The 24,268-nt window shown below is 34.1% G+C and overlaps 3 long non-coding RNA genes and 1 pseudogene across 13 annotated transcripts; 3 read left to right on the plus strand and 1 right to left on the minus strand.

The window, feature by feature from the left end:
* The first annotated feature begins 5,816 nt into the window (after positions 1–5,816).
* LOC146898835 (uncharacterized) lies at positions 5,817–7,581 on the plus strand. 3 transcript variants are annotated; one of them, XR_015022406.1, is made up of 5 exons: positions 5,817–5,972; positions 6,091–6,248; positions 6,651–6,728; positions 6,999–7,053; positions 7,387–7,581. It is a non-coding gene; the product is annotated as an uncharacterized LOC146898835 (long non-coding RNA). The 3 variants fall into 3 exon arrangements; XR_015022404.1 differs by having other exon boundaries at positions 7,443–7,581; XR_015022405.1 differs by having other exon boundaries at positions 5,855–5,986; positions 7,443–7,581.
* Positions 7,582–11,231: 3,650 nt separating this feature from the next.
* Positions 11,232–12,724, plus strand: LOC146898836 (chorismate mutase 1, chloroplastic pseudogene; annotated as a pseudogene).
* Positions 12,725–16,779: 4,055 nt separating this feature from the next.
* Positions 16,780–20,530, plus strand: LOC146898837 (uncharacterized). 9 transcript variants are annotated; one of them, XR_015021676.1, is made up of 8 exons: positions 16,780–17,072; positions 17,256–17,511; positions 17,605–17,633; positions 17,728–17,773; positions 17,901–17,980; positions 19,365–19,468; positions 19,696–19,743; positions 20,219–20,372. It is a non-coding gene; the product is annotated as an uncharacterized LOC146898837 (long non-coding RNA). The 9 variants fall into 9 exon arrangements; XR_015021675.1 differs by lacking the exon at positions 17,605–17,633 and having other exon boundaries at positions 17,658–17,773; XR_015021674.1 differs by lacking the exon at positions 17,605–17,633 and having other exon boundaries at positions 17,688–17,773.
* On the minus strand, positions 20,441–22,818 carry LOC146898838 (uncharacterized). Its single transcript, XR_015021682.1, has 2 exons — positions 22,397–22,818; positions 20,441–20,630 (listed from the first exon to the last, which is right to left on the minus strand). It is a non-coding gene; the product is annotated as an uncharacterized LOC146898838 (long non-coding RNA).
* Between the last annotated feature and the right edge of the window lie 1,450 nt (positions 22,819–24,268).

Raw genomic sequence — 24,268 nt, forward strand, 5'->3', positions numbered from 1 at the left:
TCTCACAACACTCTTTATTAAACTATATCCCTTTTCCCTATAAGCTCTCACTTGGATCTCTACCAAGATGAAATTAATATAAGTGCAAATGGGAAATTGAAGCATGTAAAAGCCTTGGTCATGTCCACTCTTTTAGCAGCATCCTATGTAAAAGCATCCAAGGTAGTTTTAGACATTATTATTTCCAGATTTTATATGTATTTGTCACATTGCTCCACTATTCTGTGATGTTTCCAGATTGAAAGTTTTTCTTGCAGACAATATTGAGCTGATACGTTTCAGTTAACATGCATGCAAGTGATCAAATATCAATCAGTTTAACTTACCGTCTATCTCATTAATAACTCCTTCCTTTTATTTAGTTGATAGAGTAAATGTATGACTAGTGTTACAATATGTCAAGAGAGAATGGTGTTACTGATAAATTTCTGGCTTCTTGGTTACAACAACAAAGGTTTTTAGCATCTTAAAAAAGAAAAAGTCCAATCAAGATTTATTACAGTGATACAGTATCGCATCCCATGGTAGTAAAAATTGAACTGTTTTATATTTAGTTTTTAATTGGAGTGATTATTAACGTTTAATAGATTTCCTTCAATGAGGGCATTTTCGGGCATCAACTATGACCCAAATATTAAACGGAAATCTGCTATCATTCCAAATATTAAATGTACTTAATAATGTCGAAATGCACTTTCATACATGCTGGAATAAACACCAGCAGTGGCAAATCTGTTGTTTGCTTTCATACATGATTACAGTCACTGAACGGTTTTCTATATCATAGGCTGCAAAAAGAGGAAGCCTTGTGGAATCAAAGACACTAGTTTGAAAAATAAAGATATGAAAATGAGGTATATAAGTAACAGTTGTGTCCACTGTCAGTGTCTGTGTTGTTTTACTTATATTGAGAGCCGGCAATTGCGTATAACTCTATTGATTTTCCATGAATATTGCTTTTATTTGATGTGTTTGCGATCATGGAAGAGATCAAAGCCATTCTTCTATTTCGAGTGTTGACTACTTAGCCAAATTAAACCTACTTATGTTTTAAGATAATTGCTATCTCTTTTTGCCAAAAATTTAAAACAAAATTGTCTTTAAAAAATTCATATTCATGCTTTGATTTATTGATAATGATTAAATTTGATCTTGATGAACCTGTATTTCATAAATCGTGCAAACCCGAAAGGACTTAATCCAATGTTTTTGATTGATCACAAACTTTGAAAAATTTATGCACCATAGATTTTGTACTTGTTATGAAATCGTTTTTGTGAAGGATTTTGTTTGACCAAATAATTTTCTAAGTTCGGGAGAGTTGATAAGCATTAGATTTTCGTTGACTCTAATAATGTTCTAAGTTTTGTATTTTACATATATATTTAGGACACTTATTAACTTATTTTGCATTAAATATAATGAAAACCCTCCATAGAAGTATTAGATTTTTAGGTCTAGTATTATCATAATCATTATATGACCTGTTCCCTTTCGATTTCAGATTTTAAAACTCAAATAATGCCTAGTATAAAAAGACTAATGATTTGAGACATTTGACAATTCGTTGGGGGAGCGTGTAGTGAGCTAAGGCAGGTATGTCAAGAAACATGTCAGAACTTCGTTGAGCCAACAGATAGGAAATTAAGTCAGGGAGTTGAAGAAATCTACAAAGAGATATTTGCTAAGAGAATTTATAGCGGTTTAGTGACCTCTGAGATGAGCTGATATCTACCATCCCTTTAGAAATGTCACTACTCTTCTTAGAATGTACACTTAAACATACAAATAGAGCTTCAAATAAGATTTTTATGATCTGGTCTTTAGAGAAAGCAAGGAATATGAGAGAGAGAGATTGAGAGAGAGAGAGAGATCAGGAACCAAAGGAACAAGGTGGAAGCAGTAGGATTTTGGATCATCAATCCTTTGATGCCATTTATCCTCTACATTTTCTAGTTCCTGAGAGTTGTGAAAACTATTATAAAACAACTATTTACAGACATATAAAATACAACCAAATTCATTATTATCATCTATGCCTATCCTAAATTGATCGACAACCTTCTTAGAATCCAATACAAAATCAACATTATTTAATCGAAGGACTGCAACCCAATGGCTGTGTGAAATCCAATTGCTTCCTCAACATCAACATCACAAATAAGGGAGAACCAATCTGTCTTTGTAAGAACGAAAACACCATTTTCATCTCTAATACACATACCAAATCCTACTCTGTTAAGATGTGTGGAGAACGAAGCGTTGAATTTACACTTCTATCCAGCAGGTGTTGGTTTCTCCCATTGGATGTAGACGGTACGACGATTCCTGCACGAATAACATGTGCAGCTCGCCATTCCTCAAGCAGGTGCATTGCACACTCAACAACCTGAGTACTTGTTTCATTTTCCTGCTGCCACAACTTCAAATTTATCTGTTTCCACAAGCTCCATAAAATTGTGGCAAACTGCTCAACCTGAGTCGAATTAAGTTGTTGTAATAGAGTAAAAGTGACACCAGCCATATTATAGTTTTGACGAAGTACACTATCAATCTGTTTCCATAAATTCACTGCACGCCAAACTTGGATGGCAAGCATAAATACTGTCCTAAAAAATAGTACAACAAATTACAAATTATGTTGGGCAAGTCAGACTAATACTACTAACTCGTGCTAGAGTAGGAAAACAATCATGACACACGCGCCATAGAAGAATCTTAATTTTTGGTGGAGCTTTGATGTTCCATATTAGATTTCATTAACCCAGTTTATGTAAGTTTAAATTATCAACAATATCATATTCACACACATTCTATATACGCATTGTGAACTGAATGTTTACCACTCTTCTCAACGTTCCAAATCAATCTATCCTCTGTGGCTAAAGGATGCAAGGGTGTATCCAAAATCAACTAGAGAGTATGGTGATCAAATAAATTATACGGTAAAGGCACTTCCCAAACCTTGGACAATTTATCAATAATGTCTCTCACCTTCACATGAGCTAGAGGTGCATAAATAGGACTGTCAGTTGGAAGGAACTTACCATCTTTAACCCAAGGCTCACCAAAAAGAGAGATATATTTGAGCAGAAAACAAAACGTTTTGCCACAGATAACTCGAATAAAATCATTGTTAAGAAAGTAACGCACCTTGAATAATCGAGTTACCAGGCTTGTAGAATCAATTTGAAATTGCCAGCCCTATTTAGCTTTTTCCACCACAAACAATGCAAGCCTCTTCTCGAGAGCAACCATGACGCCACCGAAACACATTCATCATTTTTTCTATTTCTTATATTAACTTGTTTAGAAGTAGGAAAATGCTCATAATATATGAAGGGATATATTGGAGTACCAATTTAATTATTACCTCTCTACCCGCTTTAGAAAGACACTTGCTACTCCATGAGTTTATCTTTTGCTAGATTCAGTCTTTCAGACCAACCATCGACGGAAGTCCCAGATACTTTTTGGCGCCCATAACAACTTTATCCCCCAAAATTTGTATTTATTTCAATGACACGGACAACATATATATCAACTATGATATAACATCTTATATTTTTTAATGACATTAACAATAAATATTATTATAGGAAAACTTGTTTATGAAATTTTCATTTTGATTGAAGTATAAATATAGATGTTTTCTAATTAATTTCAAATTATAACAAACCCAACAACTCATGTGTATCTATTTCGATAACACGAACAATATAGCAACTATGATATAGATTATGATTTTTTTAACGACACTTACAACAAATATTATTATATGAAAACTTGTTTATGGTATAATTTGGATAAAGAAGAAGCCAGTAAAAAATCTCACATTCCCTTTAAATAGTTGTAGCGGAAATACGGACACTGACGTGCTCGTCTTCCCACTCTTTTTATTGCGCTAACCGGTGTAAATTATGAAAAATATTTTGTATGAAATGTTGATTTTCATTAAAATTATAAGTACAAATATTTTTGACTTTCAAATCGTAACAGACCCTACATTCCATGTTTATGTTTTTCAATCCCTCCGGTCCTATTTATAAGAAAAAATTGACTTTTTAGATTCATTGAGTAACTGATGTATCTTGCCTAGAATATAGACCAAATACATTATTTATGCAATGAATCAAAAAAGTCAATTTTTTTTTTATAAATAGGACCGGAGGGAGTATATATATAAACTCTTTTCTTTTAAATTATAATCTTATTAATTTTTTTTTTACAAAAAAATATAACATTAATATAGGAAAATTGTTTAAGGGTGTAATTGTAATCAGTTGGTTTCTTTACAATTTTTTTTCTTTACAAATGTTTCTTATTGAATGCGGTGGTTCCTGGTGGTTGTTTATACTTCCAATGAGCGTTGGACCAAATGGGGGGTGTGTACCTGCATACACTCCGACGCTCAAGTCACTAGAGTTCGGAATGGGAGGGTTTGAGAGTGTGAGAGATTCTACCTTGGAGGCTGCGAGGAGCATCCTATTTATAGAGGTGGGTGAATGCAGAGCCGTTGTAAGGCACATGTGTGGCCTGCGGTTACGAAATCAGTAGAAGTGTAACCGCCAGTGAGATATTCGCGGGAACATGGGTAAAGAGACGTTACTGTTTGTTTGAACAGGTGTCAGTTGCTCTGTGCGACTAATTTCCCAAATGCAACATTTGGGCTTAGTTTGTTATTGGGCCTAATTGATTATGCACAGGTGTTTAACCGGTCCAGAACATCCTTGACCCATGTCTTCAAGCTTCAAATTCTTCATGGGTGCTTTGCACTCACCAATACTTTCACAAGCCAACACTAACATTGGTTTCTTTAAATTAGATTTATCTATAAATAATGAAAGTAAACTTCACCTTTGTTGTTTGTCGATGAACCCAATTAATCATATCATTTCCAACTTTCCATTGTATCTATAATGAAAAAGTATGGTGTCGTGTTTATTTCATTATCACGAAGTTTGGAAACATAGGAACCAACAGGAGAAGGTTTCACATTAGTGAAAGCAACAAGAGGTTTAAAATCAAAAAAACCAACAAGATAAGGTTTCACATCAACGACAGTTTTAAGAATATTGGGATTCACATCAACGGAAGCTTCAACTATAGATGCTTTCAATTCAACGGAAGACCTGACATTAGCTACTTTTAACTCATTTGAATTATCAACCGCATTTTCAACCATAACTCTAAATAAACAACAAAAAAATTTTTAAAAAAATAAGAAGTATAAAAAATTAATTCAATCATTAAATGTAACAAAATGAAAGAAAAAACGCAAAAGGCCAAATATTGAGTTCCTATGACTGATAACTGTCGCTGGCACCTATTTGTAGTTAATTGCTATTGGGAGCTATATGGTAGTTAACTACCTCTACGAGTTCACGTTAGAACCAACAAAAATATGGAAGAAAAATGCAATAATGTAAACTGTTTAAAAGATGCAATATACGTATCTTGACGTCAAATATGTACAAATCATCTAACAATCATTCTTCAATGGTTTGGGACAAAGATTTTAGCAAAAAAAAAAAGAACTTTTTTATTATAGATAGTGAGATAGCAAAAAAAATCGAACAAAGTTGGTGAGTGAATAGTATAGGAAAATGAAAGCTCCCTGAAATACGTAACATGTGAGTGTTAACTACATCGGAGGTAAAAAGGTAATATCGGGTGTCTGAGAGCAAACTAGGCAGTCTAAAGAGCAATTTTCCTGTGATATAGTGAGCTTGGTGGGGGCTTATTTGTTTGGGCTTTGTGACTTGGGCTTTATTGACAACTCTAGTTATAAATGCTCTTCAAGTCATGTGATATACGAAACCCTAACCTTTCTCACATTCATAGGGTTTTGAGATCTCTAGCCGCAGCTGCTCATCAAAGTTTTTCAAAGATTCACGTTATTCTAGTGTCACACAATCTCTCAATTCTCTTCTCAACTCGTTCAGTCACTCAATTCTCAAATATATCATGCTGTGAGTTTGTTTAAGTACGCGTATACCTATATATAATATAGCTGTGATTTGATTTTCCATAACCTTTCGTTAATTCCTTCAATCCTTGATTTTTTTTTTAATTTACCTCCACCTGTAGGGATACAGCTGCAAGAATGATTTTATTTCTTATATTATAATTTTCATCAACAAGTGTGATTTCCTTGATTAATCGGTCGAGCAGTACGAGTCTATGTTGCAGATTTCTTCATGACATTGACCCAGGATTGCAATGCCCTTTGGTCCTTGCTCTGGGAGGTAATTTATTCCTAAAATGAGAGTCTCAATAGGTTTTTGTTGTTCTGCTATAATTATTTTACCTCATAATTACAGTATATTTTGATATATTTATGAATGGTTCATTTTCATTTTAGATCTCATCTTTTAGTCCCAAAAACCAAGATGACAATTACAACGTTTGTTGATTTATTAGATTTTTATATAAATACGTAGTTGATGAATTTAATTTGGGGAACTTCATACCGTGCAGTCACGAAACTGACTTTTTTGGAAAAGTTATGTTGTTTAGCCAATAATACAACAGTTGATGCCGTTTTTTTTTTAAAGCACCTAATTTTCTTTTCCTTACTTTATTTTTTCCTTCTTTTCGTACAACTCATTTCTCACTTGCTCACAAGTGACTATTTGTGGTTTTTGTAGGGATCCAAAGTAATTTTAGTCATCACAGTCCATTGCATGCCAGGGATGACAGGCTATGAGTTACTTAAGAAAATTAAGGTACTTATAGTGTTGGTTTGGTGGTTAATTGCTGCAAAATCTTGTATATTAGTATTTTTTTCACAATACAGTATTGCTGCATTGTATATATGATATAGTATATTTAATTTTACCAAAATATGTGTTCTGCCACTGTTATGTTTAGAAGTTATAACACTTGAGAAATCAGTAGTTTTTTAAGGATTTAAAATGCTTCAATTTATTCTTTAGGAAAGGTCAAGTGCTTACAAACTTCGGCAAAAAAGTCTAATTATATCATTTTTGTGGCAGGATTTTTCTTCAAGTAAGAAGCAGGAGCAGAAATCAAACATGGTTATTAAGGAAGGTAAGATTATAAATTTATCTTTTGATTATCTGAAAAATGAAAATTCAATTTTTATAATCTTAAATTTACAATCAATTTTTTATTAAGATCACTTATAAAATCCATTACAGATAAAAAAGAAACTTATAAATTCTTGTTTGAATCATTATGATGACACACACATATCTATTGTAATTGTGCTTTTCTATCTTACATTTTACAACATTTAATGCTAATAATCAACTGCATATTCTATATCCGAAATATAGTAAGAATCAATGATGATCTTGAATCCATTAATCTAAAGTATACCTGATTTACATGTCCCCATGGATTTGCTCCCTTTTGGTCAAGATTGTTGATGAATACAAGTCTTGGAAGTTGATATGTTATCATTTTCCTATCCACAGCAATGGATTGGTCCTGCACCCTATCAACACTAGAAAGAACTTGTACGGCACCATCAAAGGCACGCAGAGCATTCTAAACATGAGTGGTGAAATCAACATGATCAGGTGTGCCAATTAACATGTGAGGATGTTGATATTATTATCTTATACTATTCATGATTCATGAGAATATCGTCATAGGATTCGCTACAATGTGCAGTAACTCAAATATTTATATCGTGGATCCAATTTTACTCATCCCACGATTTTTTAAAACCATGTATGACTTTGGAAATTCACTTTCAGACAGAAAAAACAGTGTTTTGTTTGCAACTGCATAGTGGGAAGTAATTTGTTCCTGAAATCGACAGGCCTCTAAAAAGGGAAGCATAAGACATGAACTATTTGAACTGGCCTCAACCTAGAAGGGAGGTTAGTTAATTATGCATATTGAAACGCTCATCCAGTGTGACGTACGTTTAAGTTCCTGAAGACAATGCATTGCACAACATCTGCTTAATGACGATCATGTTACAACAGCTTCTGATGAAATATCACTTATGTCAAAATAGGATACTAGCATTAATCATTTATTGAAATACGAGTTAGTCGTTCTGATTTGATATATTTGTCTTGTGTGTATGTCTCCATGTAATTCATATTATTTCATAATTAATATAATTTTCAATTTACTTGTCAGGAATAATAATAAGATATCAGAGAGATAATAATTTCGCTACAATCTTTCTCTAATTAAAGGTTTATCAATCTTATTTTGCATGAAAGAACCATCAAGTACAAGTTATGTGTTTAAACAAGAATGATAAGGTAAACAACCAAATTCCTTTCATGTGATTATTAAGCATAGTAATTGCTAGGAGAGAAATGCTAGGGACACACCCACTAACACACTCTTTTAATTCACATCGACTGTGTCGGCGACGAGAGCTATTCCGGCGGTGGCGCAATTGAAGATGAGGGCGAAAAGAGAGGCGATACCAACATAGATTGGGACCCGAATCAGCCAGAAAACAGATTTGGGTTTTGGGTTTCAGAAACTATGAATTCTCTCCCTTTTGTTTGTGAATCTTTTTCACATGACTTTCTAAATTGGTTAGCAATTCGAAGATTTGTATATAATAAGAATTATGGAACTGTGAAGGGGAAGAAGATGAATGCATCTGATATGAACGGTAGAAAATTGTGAAGGGAAGAAGATGAATGTAATAGGCAAAGGGTGAATGCAGTTTTGTAAATTATTAAAAAATAAAATAAAATGATGTTTAGCAACTGATTGAATAGGTAACCGGTAAATGGGATTGAAAAAATAGAACACATGGCTGGTTTTTATTGGGTGTGTTAAAAGAGTGTGTTAGTGGGTGTGTCCCTAGCATTTCTCTAGCTAGGAATTGATAGAATATGATTTATAAACCTTCCACTCATAAAAAGGTGGATAATATACTTTCCACTCATCATTATTACTGAAACATCATTACCTTTTTGACAGATTATGTTCCTTTCTAATTCATAATATGTTCCTTTATAATGTATTCTGGATTATGATCAATGTTTCTATTAAGATTCTGGATTCTGGTAATAAGCATAATGCGCAACTCGACAAAAATGGATGTAAAAGTAATTCTTAATGTATTTTTATCCATTTTTACATGGAAGCTAGTGGTGTAAGTGAAACAGAAAGGCATATTAGTTTCCTTGTACTATGTTAGGAATTGTAGGTATAAGTAATGAACACAGCTGAAAGATTTACGAAAATTAAAGTATAATGAGAATTGAGAGCAGAGGAAACAGATTTTTTTTTCCTTATTACAACCTGCATAACATAAGCATTTTACTACTCTTTGCAAATAGATGTATTCAATAGGTGAAGGAAAAAAAAACTTGTAAAAGAGGGTGAATCCCAAACATCGTCAGAACCAATGAAGCTCCTCATAGACGCAGAAGACTCTCTTTCTCATTCATTATATCTATTTTCAGTTATAAATCCTCACTTGGGTCTCTCTATCAAGATGAAATTGAAGCATACTCCTAAAACAATTTCCAAAAGCATTGTTCTGTTATGTGCCCAGCATTGTTCTACTTGTTCACCACTACAATATTGTTACTTTTTGCAGTTAACATGCCTGCATGTGATCAAGTATCATTCAGTTTAACATAGTAAACGAATAAGAGAATCATACAATTACCGTCTCTTTCAGTAATAACTCCTTCCTTTTAATTAAACAGACTTATTGTAAGCACTTATTTAATTGTTTTCCATTGATAGAGTAAATGAATGACTTGTGTTGCAATTGCAATATTTCATTGAGAGAAAGGTATCACAGATAAATATGCAGCTTCTTGGTAGTAAAAATTCTAACTGTTTCTGATGAGAGATTGTAAAAATTGCAATATGCGGCTTCTTGTTGTTTTTAATTGGAATGATTATTAAAGCTTAATAGATTTCCTCCAATGAGTATATACTTGTAATTGTTAATATGTTCCAAAGCCATCTCAGCATCAGAGGTTATTCATTCTTGTTTAAATAACTTAGCAGAATTGCCGATGAAATCTAAACACACTTTTATAGTTTTCCCTTTAAAGGGTAATACTATAAACATCCAACCATTTGATCAGTGTTTTTTGGTTAGTCAATTTAATTCATTAAACATGCAGCATTATGATAAGTAACAATCTTTGTTTTGGTACATGATAATTAAAAGTATATGACAAAAAGAAGACATTTATAAGCAAAGCCTCCTCCATTTGGACATTATATATGAGGTTCGCTGTACGAGGTGTTCTTACATGCAGAAAATAAACACCATTGGTAAATGTCTTGTTGGTTTTAAGGCTCATGATTTTTGGAAATTGCAGTGACTGAACGGTTTTTTATAGGATAGGCTGCTAAAGAGCTCATCAAGTTGAGGAAGCCTTGTGGAACCAAAAACACTAGTTTTTAAGCTAAAGATGATGAAAATTAGGTATTCGTAACAGCTGTGACACACTTCTGTGAGCTATGCAACATCAACACTTCAGATCAATGACATGTCCGGTATGTATCAGTGTCTGAAACCAACACGACAATATCACATTTACATTCAATTACTATTATTTTCTAAAATTATTACTAGTGTCTCTTGTTAGTATATGTGCTGTTTCGAGAGTTGGTATCCATGATAGTGCTTCATAGTCCAAAAGTAGGACAATATTTATAAATAAATAATAAATAAGTAATAGAAGGCTCCATTACTATAGTTATAGGTGCAGAATATAAATGATATATCATTGAAGTTTTGAGGTGCTTACTATCAATGCAAACCCTCATACACAGGGTCCAGTTCATACAAATTTAAAATTACTTAGAAGGGGTTGAATACCCTTGCGATTTACGTGCCAATTTCACTAGTGTTAGATCAGTTCAGACCAAAGAGTGCAAGAGACTGTAGTAGCAGCAGCCGCCGATGCAGTGGTGGAGGAAGTGGATAGAGACATGGAGTGGGTGGCACAGGTGGAGCCAGGGGCTTATGTTATCTTTGTGTCTCTTCCTATTGGTGGAAATGATCTCAGAATAATTCACTTCAAGTATGTTAATAAATTACAATATTTGAATTATTTTTTAACTAGTTTAGTTCTATGAAGCACCGACTCAGGCACCAAACACATCAATACTAGTACTAGCTTGAAAAAAAAAACAATATCATTGAATGTAACCACATATTTCAAGTTGAATCCACCGACACTGACACTCTTTCACTCTAAAGTGTCGGTGCTACATTTCAAGTTAAAGTAGGTGCCAAGAATTTAGTCAGAATGGAAGCATCATGGTTGTCTTCTAAAGATGAGCTTTCCTTCAGCAATGCACGTAACGGATGGGAACAAAAAGCTTTGTCGTGTCAGATTTGTGTAACTCCTTATGGCCATGTTTTCAACAAGCAATGCAAACCCTCCTGCACAGGGTCCAGTTCCAACAAAAAACAGGACTGATATCATATTGTTACTCTGAAACTAACTAAGGAGTTGAATACCCTTCTTGCAATTTACGCTCCAATTATTTCTCTGGTGGTAGATCAGATCATAGCAAAGGTTTAAGGGGGGGTCCAGTGGTAACCAGAACCCTATAGTGCAAGAGCCACACATCCGATAAGTCAAACAATTCATAAAAACCTCGTGTGTATGAAACAATTCACTTAAAAATATAGCAAAATATTTTTCTTAAAGAGGAGTAAAACAGTTTATACATTGAGTGAAATGACTCAAATTATTTCCACGACTTTGTGAAATGATTCAATTCATATGAAACTATGTAATTTTTCCAAAAACAATAAAAATTGAATGCATGCAACCTCCAAAATGTGCAACCTAGGTACAAAAATTCTACCCAATAGAGGGCTGACAAAAACATCAGTTAACTATCGTGGTGGGTATTTTGATTTTTTTAGGGTGTTAAAAATCAATTTTTGAAGTTAAAAGAGCAATTTTCTAAATTATTTTTTAAGGGCCCAAATTCTTCCCTCAAATAAATAAAAGAGCCCAGAATTATACTAGTATATATGCTCTGGCACAAGTCATAGGAAATACCAGAACCCTAATTCATAGGGTTTTGAAATCACCGCTGCTGCTCATCAAACTTTTTCAATTCTCAACTCAAATCATTCAGTCTCTTAACTATCAAGTTTAAGAAGCCATTCAGTTTCTTAATTCTCAAATTTAAGATGTCATGAGTTTGTTCGTTTAACCTGCTCTTTAACTTCTTAATCAAATGTGATTTTGTTTTTTGTTTTTTTATTTATCTCCACCTCTAGGAATTCACTGAATGATTTTTTCTCTTATATTATATTTTTCATCAACAAGCGTGATTTCCTTGATTAATCGGTAGGCCAAGCTGCTCCTGATCCTTACAAAGCTGCTATTATAGCACAGGTACAAATACCTCTTAGAGCCATGCTTAAATTGAATTCCTTCTATTTTTTCTACCTTCACCACAATCTGTGATTGATAACACTGTTTCTGGTTTCATTTTTGTGATATATGGTTGTAACCTGGATTTTTCGCATGATCAACTTTCTTTTGTCGCAAGGATTTTGCAGGACAAGGATAGATTGATGGAATTGCTAACATATCCTGAAGTTGAAGAAGAAATTAAGAGGAGTGTGGCGATGAAGGCCAAGACTTATGGAGTGGCTCAAAAAACTGAGCCTGTGTACAAAACCAATCCAAGCTTGGTTGCTGATTTATATAGTGACTGGATCATGCCATTGACAAAAGAAGTTCAAGTTGGATATTTATTAAGGAAGCCGGATTGAACATACACCTTTCTTATTTTAAATTTCAATGTTCATACACAATTGGTGAATGTGTATGAAGTACACAATTGGTGAATTGATTTGAACTGTGACTGTAGATTCTATGTAATTAACATGTGAGGATGTTGATATTATTATTATCTTATACAATTCACTATTCATGAGAGTATCATCATAGGATTCACTACAATGTGCAGTAACTCAAATATTTATATCGTGGATCCAATTTAACTCGGATCCAATTTTACTCGTCCCACAATTTTCTAAAACCGCGTATGATTTTGGAAAGACACTTTCAGACAGAAAAAATAGTGTTTTGTTTGCAACTGCATAGTGGGAAGTAATTTTTTCCTGAAATCGACAGGCCTCTAAAAAGGGAAGCATAAGACATGAACTATTTGAACAAGCATCTATATTATCTCTCGACCTAGAATGTGCATAGAAGGGCAGATAGTTAGAAGACACTGCATTTCACAACATATGCTTAATGGCGATCATATTGAAATGCTAGTTAGTCGTTCTGATTTGATATATTAGTCATATTAGTCTTGTGTGTATGCCTCCATGTAATTCATATTATTTCATAATTAATATAATTTTCAATTTACTTCTGTCTGGAATAGTAATACGATATCAGAGAGATAATAAGTTCGCTACAATCTTTCTCTAATTTAAGGCTTTGTAATCACTGTAATGTCTTTATCTTCTTTTGCCTAGTAATTGCTAGGAATTGATAGAATATGATTTATAAACCTTCCACTCAAAAAGGTGGATAATATACTTTCCACTCATCATTATTACTGAAACATCATTACCTTTCTGACAGATTATGTTCCTTTCTAATTCATAATATGTTCTTTTAAATTTTCAGAATATGTACTTCTCATTAATATGTTTCAATGTAATCTCAGCATCAGATTATATTCATTCCACTTTAATAACTTAGCAGAATTACTGATGAAATATAATCTACACTTTCATAGTTTTCTCTTTAAAGGGTATTATTATACACATCCAACCATGTTAGTGTATTTTAGTTGGCCAATATTCATTCATTAAGATAAATAACAATCTTTGTTTTGGTTACATGATAATTAACCGCACTTATATTACAAAAAGGAAAGGTTTATAAGTAAAGCCTGCTCCATTTGGTCATGATATATAGCGTGCTTACATGCCGAAAATAAACACCATTGGCATCTATGGGAAAAGTTACATGCATACATGTTGTAATTAACAGAAGTGGTAAAGATAGGATGCATCTTTTGTATCCTAACTATTTTATGAATATTGCAGTGATTGAACGGTTTTTTATATGATAGGCTGCAAAAATAGGTCATTAAATTGAGGAAGCCATGTGGAACCAAAGACAATAGCTTGAAAGCTAAAGATGATGAAAATATGGTATTTGTAACAGCTGTGACACACTTTTGTGAGCTAAGCAACATCAACACTTCTGATCGATGGCATGTCTGGTATGTATCTGTATCTGAAACCAACACGACACTATCATGACTATATTGTTAGTGTCTCGTGTTTGTATATGTGTTGTGTCGAGTGTCAGTATCTATATTAGTGCTTCATAGTCCACAAGTTGGACACTCTATATTTTAAAAATACTAGTAGAAGGCTCCATTACTATAGTCGTCGGTGCATAAAACACATCATAATTAGACTTTTATGCTTCAAAAAATTTAATAACTAAATCGCATCAATTCTTTTAATAAATAGTCATGATGTACTCACTTTGAACTAATGATATAATGTTCTTCTCTTTCAGATTCTCATGAAAATAAATTGAAGAACGGAAGAAATTGCTCTATATAAAAGGAGGTTTCGTCGACAAAGCCGAATGATAACAAGAAAAACAGAAACACATTATTCCTCCAAAAGGTTCTGTAACTTGTTTTCCCAAAATATATGAGGTACATTAAATGGATTTTCAATTATATAAAGTGTCTTATTTGCTTGGACATTAGTTGTCATTATTTTTTTACTGTTAGGATAGGATACTTAGACAATTTTGGCATCTGTGTTACATGATTACAAATTCAAATGCATTAATGTTAATCTGAGTGTCTATTTTCTTTCCGGCACATGCAGATAAAGGATATATCACTGAAGTTTTGAGGTGTTACAATCAATGCAAACCCACAGAGTCTAGTTCCTACAATAATTAAAGACCAATATCATGCCCTAAATTTGAAACTAACTTAGAAGGGGTTCAATACCCTGGCGATTTACGTGCCAATTTCACTAGAGTTAGATCATATCAGAGCACAGCTTTGTAGGGGCATCTAGTGATAAGCGAACCCATAGAGTGCAAGAGACAGTTGTAGCAGCACCCGATGCAGTGGCGGAGGAAGTGGATGGAGACAAGGAGTGAGTGGCACAGGTGGAGCCAGGAGTTGATGTTATCTTCGCATCTCTTGTAAATGGTGCAAATTATCTCAGAAGAATTATCTTCAAGTATCTCTATGAAGCACTGACACAGGCACCGAACACATGAGCTTTCATTCTATGAAGAGTTTTTTATGAAGTACCAATTTGAGAAAATAAATGTAATTAAAAGTAACCACACATTTCAAGTTGAATCCAGTTACACTAAAACGCTTTCACTTTAAAGTGTCGGTGCTACATATGCTTAGTTTGCCTCTCAAAACTTTAACCTTAAAATAAGTTCCAAGAATTTAGTCAGTCAGAATGGAAGCATCAAGGACGTTTTCCAAAGACGAGCATTCCTTCAGCAATGGACGTTACTGATGGGAACAAGGAGTTTCGTCGTGTCAGATCCGTGTAACTCATTATGGCCTTGTTACCACAAATAGGAAATCCTCTAGCATTCTCATGTTTAACTTCACATGGGAGAGACAATTTCTGAAATCTAAAGTTTGTTTTGAAGGATGAGAACAAATTTAGTTCTCAAGATATATCTTGGGTTCAAAGAGATGTGAAATATCATGAGTGGCTTGGCTTTCAAGCCAGATATTTTCTAAGCACGCTGGAGCTTTCCCTACAAGAAACTTGACGTTTAGTGACGGGCAAAGACCGTCACTAAAAGTGTAAGACACGTATTTCTAAAAATAAATAAATATTAAGAAAATAATATTATGTTCCCATGTCTATTTTAATTGTTGTTCAAATAAAAATAAATAATACCTTTGAAGATGATTTTTTATCGCTGCATGAATATTTTGTGGTTTTTGTCTTGATAGCGACTCATGATAAAAAATTTGGTAAATTTATCGAGAATTTAATTTTCAGTCTCTTCCACAAACGGAAATTATACCGCGCTTAATTTTTAAAACAAACTCTGTTTTGTATGAAATTTTTTGTATAGACTCATAAAATTATTTATGATAGATGAGTTTTTTTAGAAGTAACTAAGTGTTTATGGTTAGGGAAAATTGGTAGAACTTATATTAATTTAAAGAACCAAGTGTAACTAGTTAGGTCTAATCAAGATTGGTTTTAAAAGAAAATATCTACTCTTTGATGAAAATATCTGCCTCTAGTCTTATCCTCTTCTTCCCACACGATTACACCACACACACTTACCTTATATACTCTATCTTTTTTTACTTATTTATATGCATGTATGTATACACACCATAAGGAACTCATTCACACTTCAGAGAAAGATATTTCACTTTCACTAATTTTTCTCTTCTTTCATCTTTCTATGTTCCTTTTCTTTCTCTTCTCTCCTCTCTCTACATACTTTTCTCTCTACAAAACCATAAAACTCTCATATTTCTTATTTCTTCTTCTTACTTCATTCTTCTTCCTTTCTTCTCTCAACACTCTCTCTTCTCTCTAGTAGTTCCCTCATCTTCTTTCTTTATTCTCACTTTTCACTAGTACAAAAAACACTTTTTAAAACAGGGATATTAAATAGGTTGATATCCACCTGATTTAAAAACATAAGTTGGTGCTAAGGTTTTAACTAAGATAACTTTTAAATAGGTCCACCTGACTTAAAAAAAAGGTTTTTATTAAATTAACCAAAAATAAATTAATAATATAAAAGAAAAAACACTGAACTTTCTCTCTTCAGGTTTCACAACGCGAGTGTTGTCTCTTCAGAACACGAACTTTTCTTCACTTCTTTCTTCAATCGCCACCAATCAGCGCCGCACCATGCTGCGATTCCACCTTCTACCCCTTAAATTCTCATCCTGTGTGATTCTCTGGTTATCGCTATTCTCAATTACATGAGATTCATGGATTGCCAAATCTAGGGTTTGCGATCTGAAGTAGAAGAATCTTCATCTCGAAGATCTACACGAAGCTATCGTTAAATTTCCAATTGATTCTCATCGATGCTTCCTTTAATTTCCCGATTGAGGTTTTATTCACTCAAATTCGATTCTCTTTACTTTGATTTCTTTTCATGTTTTATTTTCCACGTTATTTTAAAGAAGATTGGTATTTTATATGGGTTTGTGGTTTAATCGTTACTATTATTGTTGTTTAGATTGATTACGGTCATTTATAGTTTTTATTTTTATTTTGGTTTTTCTTTTGTTAGGGTTTGGATTGAGATTTGCTTGTTGGGGGTTTGAATTTTTTAAATTGGGCTTTCAAATGGGTTTTTTACGGCAAATTCGTCGGGGAGTAGAGAAACTATGTCTGGTCATCAACAAAATTTGTGGAATGATTTGCTAGAAATCGGGTTTGGGCCATTGAAGACGACCCTTCTCCTTTTCCAACAAATAATTTGAGCAAAGCCTTTGTTGATTTGATTCTTAAACCTCTGAAGAAGACATGAAGATCTGGAATATCAGGTATCGATAAAAAAACGTTCAGATTTTTTTTTTTTTTTACAATTTTTGAGCAAAGTCTTCTAATTTTGGTTTTTTTATGAGCATTTTTTGCAGTTTTGGAACATTTTTCCTTTATTTCAAAGGTAAGAACTAACATGACGTTTTAGGGTTGATGCATTATGTTGAATGTGTTGCAGCCGGACAAATGATAGAAATGGTTTTTTGATTGTGTGGCAGCATGTACTGAAGCAAAAAATGCAGCAAATTTGCAGGTTTTTTTTAGGTTAGTCATTTTCTAATAACTAACAGTAAAGATGTTTGGAATTTTGCAGCTGATGTGACATTTGTGTTGTTTACCTTTTTTCTATGTCCATCGTACACTTAATACCTATTTGTTTTTGATAAATTAGACAAAGAATGAATGAGTCACTGTTGTGGATTGGCAAAGTCAGGATGTCAATTAGTTCCGCAACATGAACCATGCTCACGGGTAAAGTGTAGTGATCTAATTATGATATTCTTGTATATTATATTTATTTTCAATTGCTTATCTGTGTTATGATTTTGTTTAATACTTTTATCTTTTTAATTCTTAATCTATATAGTTTTCAAGGTAAATAATGAAAATTATGTTATTGTGATGAAAATGAATTTTCTATCAGGCCACTACTTAGGCAATAGTTTATAGAGTATAGTCATGACCATAAAGTCAATTGTAATTTTGTGTTGGCGCACTACTAGTACTGATGATGACTCCAGTAGCCAAACAATGAATAACAAGAATGTAGATTTACAAAAATGCATAGTCAGAGATACAAGTCAAAATGCAAGCCATTGAGTATGCCTTCTGCCCTAATAAAATCTACAACATGAATAACCAAACTATCACCCAAATGTTAATAGAAATAGAAAATGTAACTAATTCATAATCTACTCTTCCAGAATTGTTATGCTTCCATGCCCAATCACTTCAATAAGGAACTCACATAAATTCCTCAAAGCAGTTAAATAAGGAAATAAGATGATATATATTAGGTAAGTATCAGATCACAAGTAGACAACCCGACAAAAAAATAGAGGTAATAAATTCCACCAATGTCATGGCCTTAACTTAACTAATCTACTGCAGCTAAACAATTATTGGTTGAAATACCTTAGTAGGAAGGAACAAACAGAAACACTACACACGCAAGTAACTAAAAGTCAACTAGCATACAATCTATCATTAGTCTTTGCTCATTGTTTTACATAATTCCATTATATCATAACAAAATAACAAAGAAAATAAACATACAAATCAAACCCACTTGGGTTATTTAACCCACCAGGATCATACATCCCAATTTTCCATTTGAGTTCGGCTCTTATGAAGCTATTTAACCCACCAGGATCATACATCCCAATTTTTCTCTGATTTATAAAAAAAAAACATTTACTTTTCCTTCATGTTCTCAGTTGTACTTGTAGTGTAGTTATGTCAAATCTGAAAGTTGGTTTTGAACTTACAAAAACAAGTTTGGATTTTGGTACATGATGGTGCAGAGTGCAGAAATGCAAATTTTTGTAGTGTGCTGTGATGTTGAAACAATATGCTTCTGTAATTTGTTGAATGAAATTTGTAGCTTGCAAATTCGGTTATTTTGTTCAGTTAAATTTAGTCATGTGTTCGGTACTTTGTGAAATATTTAAGTTTAGTTCTATTTCCCAACTCAGTTGGTGAAGTTAAAAACAGTGGTACCTACCAACATATGTTTCTTGGTTTTATCTATCCCCATATATTTCTTGTTCTTTTTCGCTTTACTTTCTAAAAATTCGATGTGGTATTAATGCACGTTTAGATAGCGCGCCTAACTAGTTTATTTGCATGATTTCAGTGAAGTTCGGATAGAGGGACTAGAGACCCTGGATTTTCTTGATAACTTGCAGAACAAAGGAGCGATTTACTTAACAGGGAGATGCTTTAACTTTTGAATCAGAAGTAAGTCTGGGTTTTCCCTTATATTTAGTTTCAGGTTATGAGATGCTGGTTTTATACATAGGACATGAATTTATAGTAGAAAGTTCATTTGACTGAAATAAATTGAGACTAGCTGTTTACACTATTAACTGTTACATTACAACTTTTGTCCTTTCTTCTAATTGTACTTTGTTTTCCTCTTTTTCCCCTTGTTTAACTCTTGGTCTACTTCATTTTATTTATCTCAGGCATACAATGAATTGAATAGACAAGTAATGGATGCAATATTAGCTATGGTATTTTCTGCTTTCAATTTCTCTGTTATTTATAGCCAATTTGTTTATATGTTCATTAGAATTATTGATGGGTTTGTTTGGATTGACTTGACAAACCAAGAGATAGTTAATACAAGTGTTATTACACTTTGATTGATAAGAAATGTTTTCACCAAGCCTGGATTTCTTTAATGATGCTTTATGTTTCTATGATATTTATGTAGTTGAATAGTAGTAAAGCTAGTTTTTCTCGTGAGTATATCAAAGTTGGTAAGGACACTGCAATATACAGGGGCCGAGGTTTGAATCCAAGATTCTCCATTTATTCATCTTATGGGATAAAATTTTGGCCATTGGACTACTTGACTAAAAACAAAAGAAGCTCGTCATTTAGTCGTCTTCAAAATGTTGTCGTATTCATCAATCCATAATATTCATTCATTTCATTTAATATTTCCTTGATATTAATTTTTTATTTCCATTTATTGGTATCTAGATTAATCGGAAACATGCAGGAGAGCTTGTTGATGAAACACAGGTGAACATCGCATTGATGTATTTGGCTAAGAATGGCCAAGTTCTTGCCATGCACTCTTCTCATTGGTGGTCTTCACCTCCTTCCTTTCTTCCCCAAATCTTGTATAGGGATTGTAACACCCATACCAGACGTATCTAGAAAGTCTGGCACATGCGTTAATATTAGTACTGGATACATTAAAATATACAACAATTAAAAACTTCGAATGAATAATATTTACATCAAGTTACGTTCGTATAAATAATAATACAACACAACTCTTCCATACATAAAAATACATCCTTGATGTCCATATCGTCCTGCAGCTTTACAAACGAACCCTTGAAGTAATATTCATCCGGCTCCGAACATGCATAAACATCCTGCTTATCTGAAACAATTAAGGATTGGGATGAGACATAATGTCTCAGTGAGTTCCCCTAATTCCTAGGCTATAGGTAACCTCGAGGGGAAACCTACGGTCACCACGTGTCTACATTACAACCTGACGGTTGATTATACGTGTGTGGGGACATGCATACTTAGACGGTAGTGCATACTAGGGCCGTCATAGTCATATCTCGCGTGTTATAGGCTTCTCACCTATACGTGTCATGGCGGTCGAGGGGAACCTAGAACCGCATGCCAAGTGTACTCTATACGTAACAAGGCCTAAACATAAATAACGTAGCATATCATGACATGTTTCTAAACCGGACGATTAGGGAACCTAAGATCGTCACCGGTATCATATTCTTTACTTGTCCTATACATATCTTGCTCTCGTCTAATAGCATTTCATGCTCTTGTTCTTAAACATAAACGTGCATGAATTCATTCTTACATAAACATAACATAAACATATCGTGCATAAACGTATCTAAGTTCATTCATTAGGTTAGCGTTGAACAAACAGTTATTATCTTGATTCATTTTACGGATAGTCCCGGGTGGAGTAACCCCGAGATCAATCCCATACATGACCGATGTACGTACATCGGACTCCCTCGGTGTCGTGCGGGTCCCTTGCGGCTTAAACCGTTCCCCTTAGATCGAGAACCTCCCGTATCCCCCTGGCGTGGATAACAAGAGACACGAACACCTACGTCTTGCTTACTCGGTGACATGCGGGTCCCTTACGGCTTGAATCGTTCTCATTACGAGAACCCCTTGTATCCCCCTGATGTGGATAGCAAGAGACATGCCACCTACACATATTAATCATGGTCTTGTCGTGCATAAGTTAAACATAATCATACATACATGTTTACCTCGGAACCTTGATCGATCCGATTATTGGTAACCTATACTTGTTCATAAACATACCTAATCATGGTGAAGAGACTAACTAGTCAAACCACGGCTTACGTACTTGCTAAATCATACTAGCTCTTGTGCGAAGAGATTACACTTCGCGTCTTATCTTTCTAGGGATTCTTGCTAAACATACTAATTCTCGACTAGCTAAGCCGAGGCTCTACATACATTCCCTTTCTTAGCTTATTACTACCCCATCATACTTAAGCTCTCTTGAGCCACCCTTGTGTTACATGCTAAGATTGCCACGATTAAGGATGCAAGGATCAATTGACGATGCGTGCAAATTTTCAATACTTTCTAAGGACCGAAAATGCCATAAACCCAAGTTACGAGCCGTTTACAAATTTCATGATTTGATAAAGCCAAACTTGTTCCAGTAGAAAGATAAGTAAAAACAGTGAAAGAACACTTCGAAACGATCGCTACGGACCCGCACGCGACTGCCCCCAAGCACCCGAGCGCAGAACAACGCGAACGTTGTCCTGTCTGGGGCGCCTGGCGCCAGAGGGAGGGCGCCTAGCGCTGGCTCCCTGACTTGTGGGCGCCTAGCGCCCTTGGTCAGGCGCAGCGCTGCGAATTCTGCGTTTTCGCGTGTTCCGGCCGCGGGTTTTCGCCATTTTCGACCCAAAACTCGTCCAATTCGACCCTGTAATGCACCAAATCCATCCAACAACATACATAGACTTATTTAAACATATCTCATGGCAATTTTAACATATAAAAAACTAGGATTGGCTTGGGGTACTAAAGTTCCATAAAATTTAAACTAACATAGAATCATGATTTTCTACAAGATTAATCAATCCCAAGGGTGGGTAATCTATCTATAGAACTCACCTAGACATGTTCTTGTGATAGCTCCAAGCCTCTAGCTCAAGCAATCTCCCATCCTAGCTCTTGAACACTTGTTTCCTTGACTTAATCCAATCCATCCTATTGCTCTTTCTTGACACACAAACACCATGATTCTTAATCTTGAAGTAAACCTAGCTTGAACCATCTTCCATATTACCACAAAACCAAACCCTAACTCTTGAATCCATTTTTGAGATGAGACATAGAGAAATCAAACAAAACCCCAAGTTTCCTTAACCCAAGAGATGATGAGAGAACATAATTTAGAAGCTTGCCATAAAAAGAGAAAGATTTGGAAAGGATTGATGGAGTGAGTGAGGGAAGAGGGCGATGGAGAAGAGTAGAGAGAAGGAAGAGCAATTCCTTTTTCCCCAAACCTAGAGAGAGGAAAGATGGAAAGGAATGAGATATTTTGGGAGAAAACCAAATAAATATCCTTACCACGTGCAATTACCCAATTGCCCTTGCTTTAAACGTGTTTAGCTTGAGTCTAATACATAAGTCCATACTTTACTAATATCACTTAATAATGTCCTCCGTCACACATAACATTCTTTACCATACTTATTTTCCATGACTCTTAGTCCTCTGATACGTTTGTCGGATAAAATTTCCATTAGGTAAAGAGCGGGATGTTACATTCTACCCCCCTTAAAGAAATTTCGTCCTCGAAATTTAGAGATCGACTACCAATCATCTTGTTTCTTAACCCACATGCAACAGAGCATAGCCTTCTTGGTGTTAATATCACTCAAACTTAGAGTTTTCTCAGTATATCATGATTCAGAACTTACCTTGCTACACATAAACTTATTGTCTCAAACTCGGATCTTACCCGCTTAACATAACCATTCCTAATGGTATCTTGTCATAAACATGAACACTCAGGATTCGCCTTTTAACTGGAATCCTACCAGAAACCAGGTTTGCCCTGCAGTGCTTACTTGTAACGTTAAAACATCTTTTCATGTATACATAATCCTATCGTGTAACGTATAATTCATACATCAGTCTACTTAGTGTACCTTGAGACATTTTCCTCACTCCAACATACTTATCTTGACGATTCTACAAATCTCTTGTCTCTTTTCAGAGTCTTAAGAAATCTTTCGATCTCATTACCATTCCTATTGCACCCAAATTTATGGATGACTCATATAACTTGTCATAGAGAGGTGAAATTAATTACGCCTATACATATAACATTCATCAACCCATCTCGTAACTTACATGCTCTTAAAACTTCCGAGTTAAACCTTTTGCATTTGAATACTCTTATCATATACTTGTGCGCTTCATAATACTTTTCGAGCAACTTTGTTGGTTACATCAACACATCTTACTCACCATAACAATCGCATACTTCCTAATGTCGCTTCTTGTTAAATCATAACGATACTCGTGCTAACATATTACTTTAAAAAGTTTTCTAAACATGAGTATTCGGATCCTTGGAACGAATAGAGACATAATCTTTTAAAAGAATTTTGTGAAAAATTGTCATGTTTAAATAATTTCGTTTCCAAGTCTCTCAATACCCATTTTAAATTTAAGAGTTTTTAAATCATAGTTCGAAATCTTCATAGCAAGTATCGTGATCGTTTAACAGGTCTGACATAAGAGAGTATGCACTTAATCGTGCATAACTCATGATTTATATCTCCATCCAGAATGAAATTCTTGAACTTTAAAGTAACTTCTTTCTTATTCTTTCTTGACTTACATGCATATCTTGGAGACTCGCATAATTGCATAACATAATTCATATAGGATCCTTGACCCTCATAACATTATCTCATCTCCTCATTCTGAGAACAAATAACGTGAATCTTCAAAATATCATATCCGGTTACG

The sequence above is a fragment of the Medicago sativa genome, chromosome 8 (assembly GCF_051527215.1).
Source record: "Medicago sativa cultivar Bolivia chromosome 8, Bolivia_mono, whole genome shotgun sequence".
Classification (NCBI taxonomy): domain Eukaryota; kingdom Viridiplantae; phylum Streptophyta; class Magnoliopsida; order Fabales; family Fabaceae; genus Medicago; species Medicago sativa.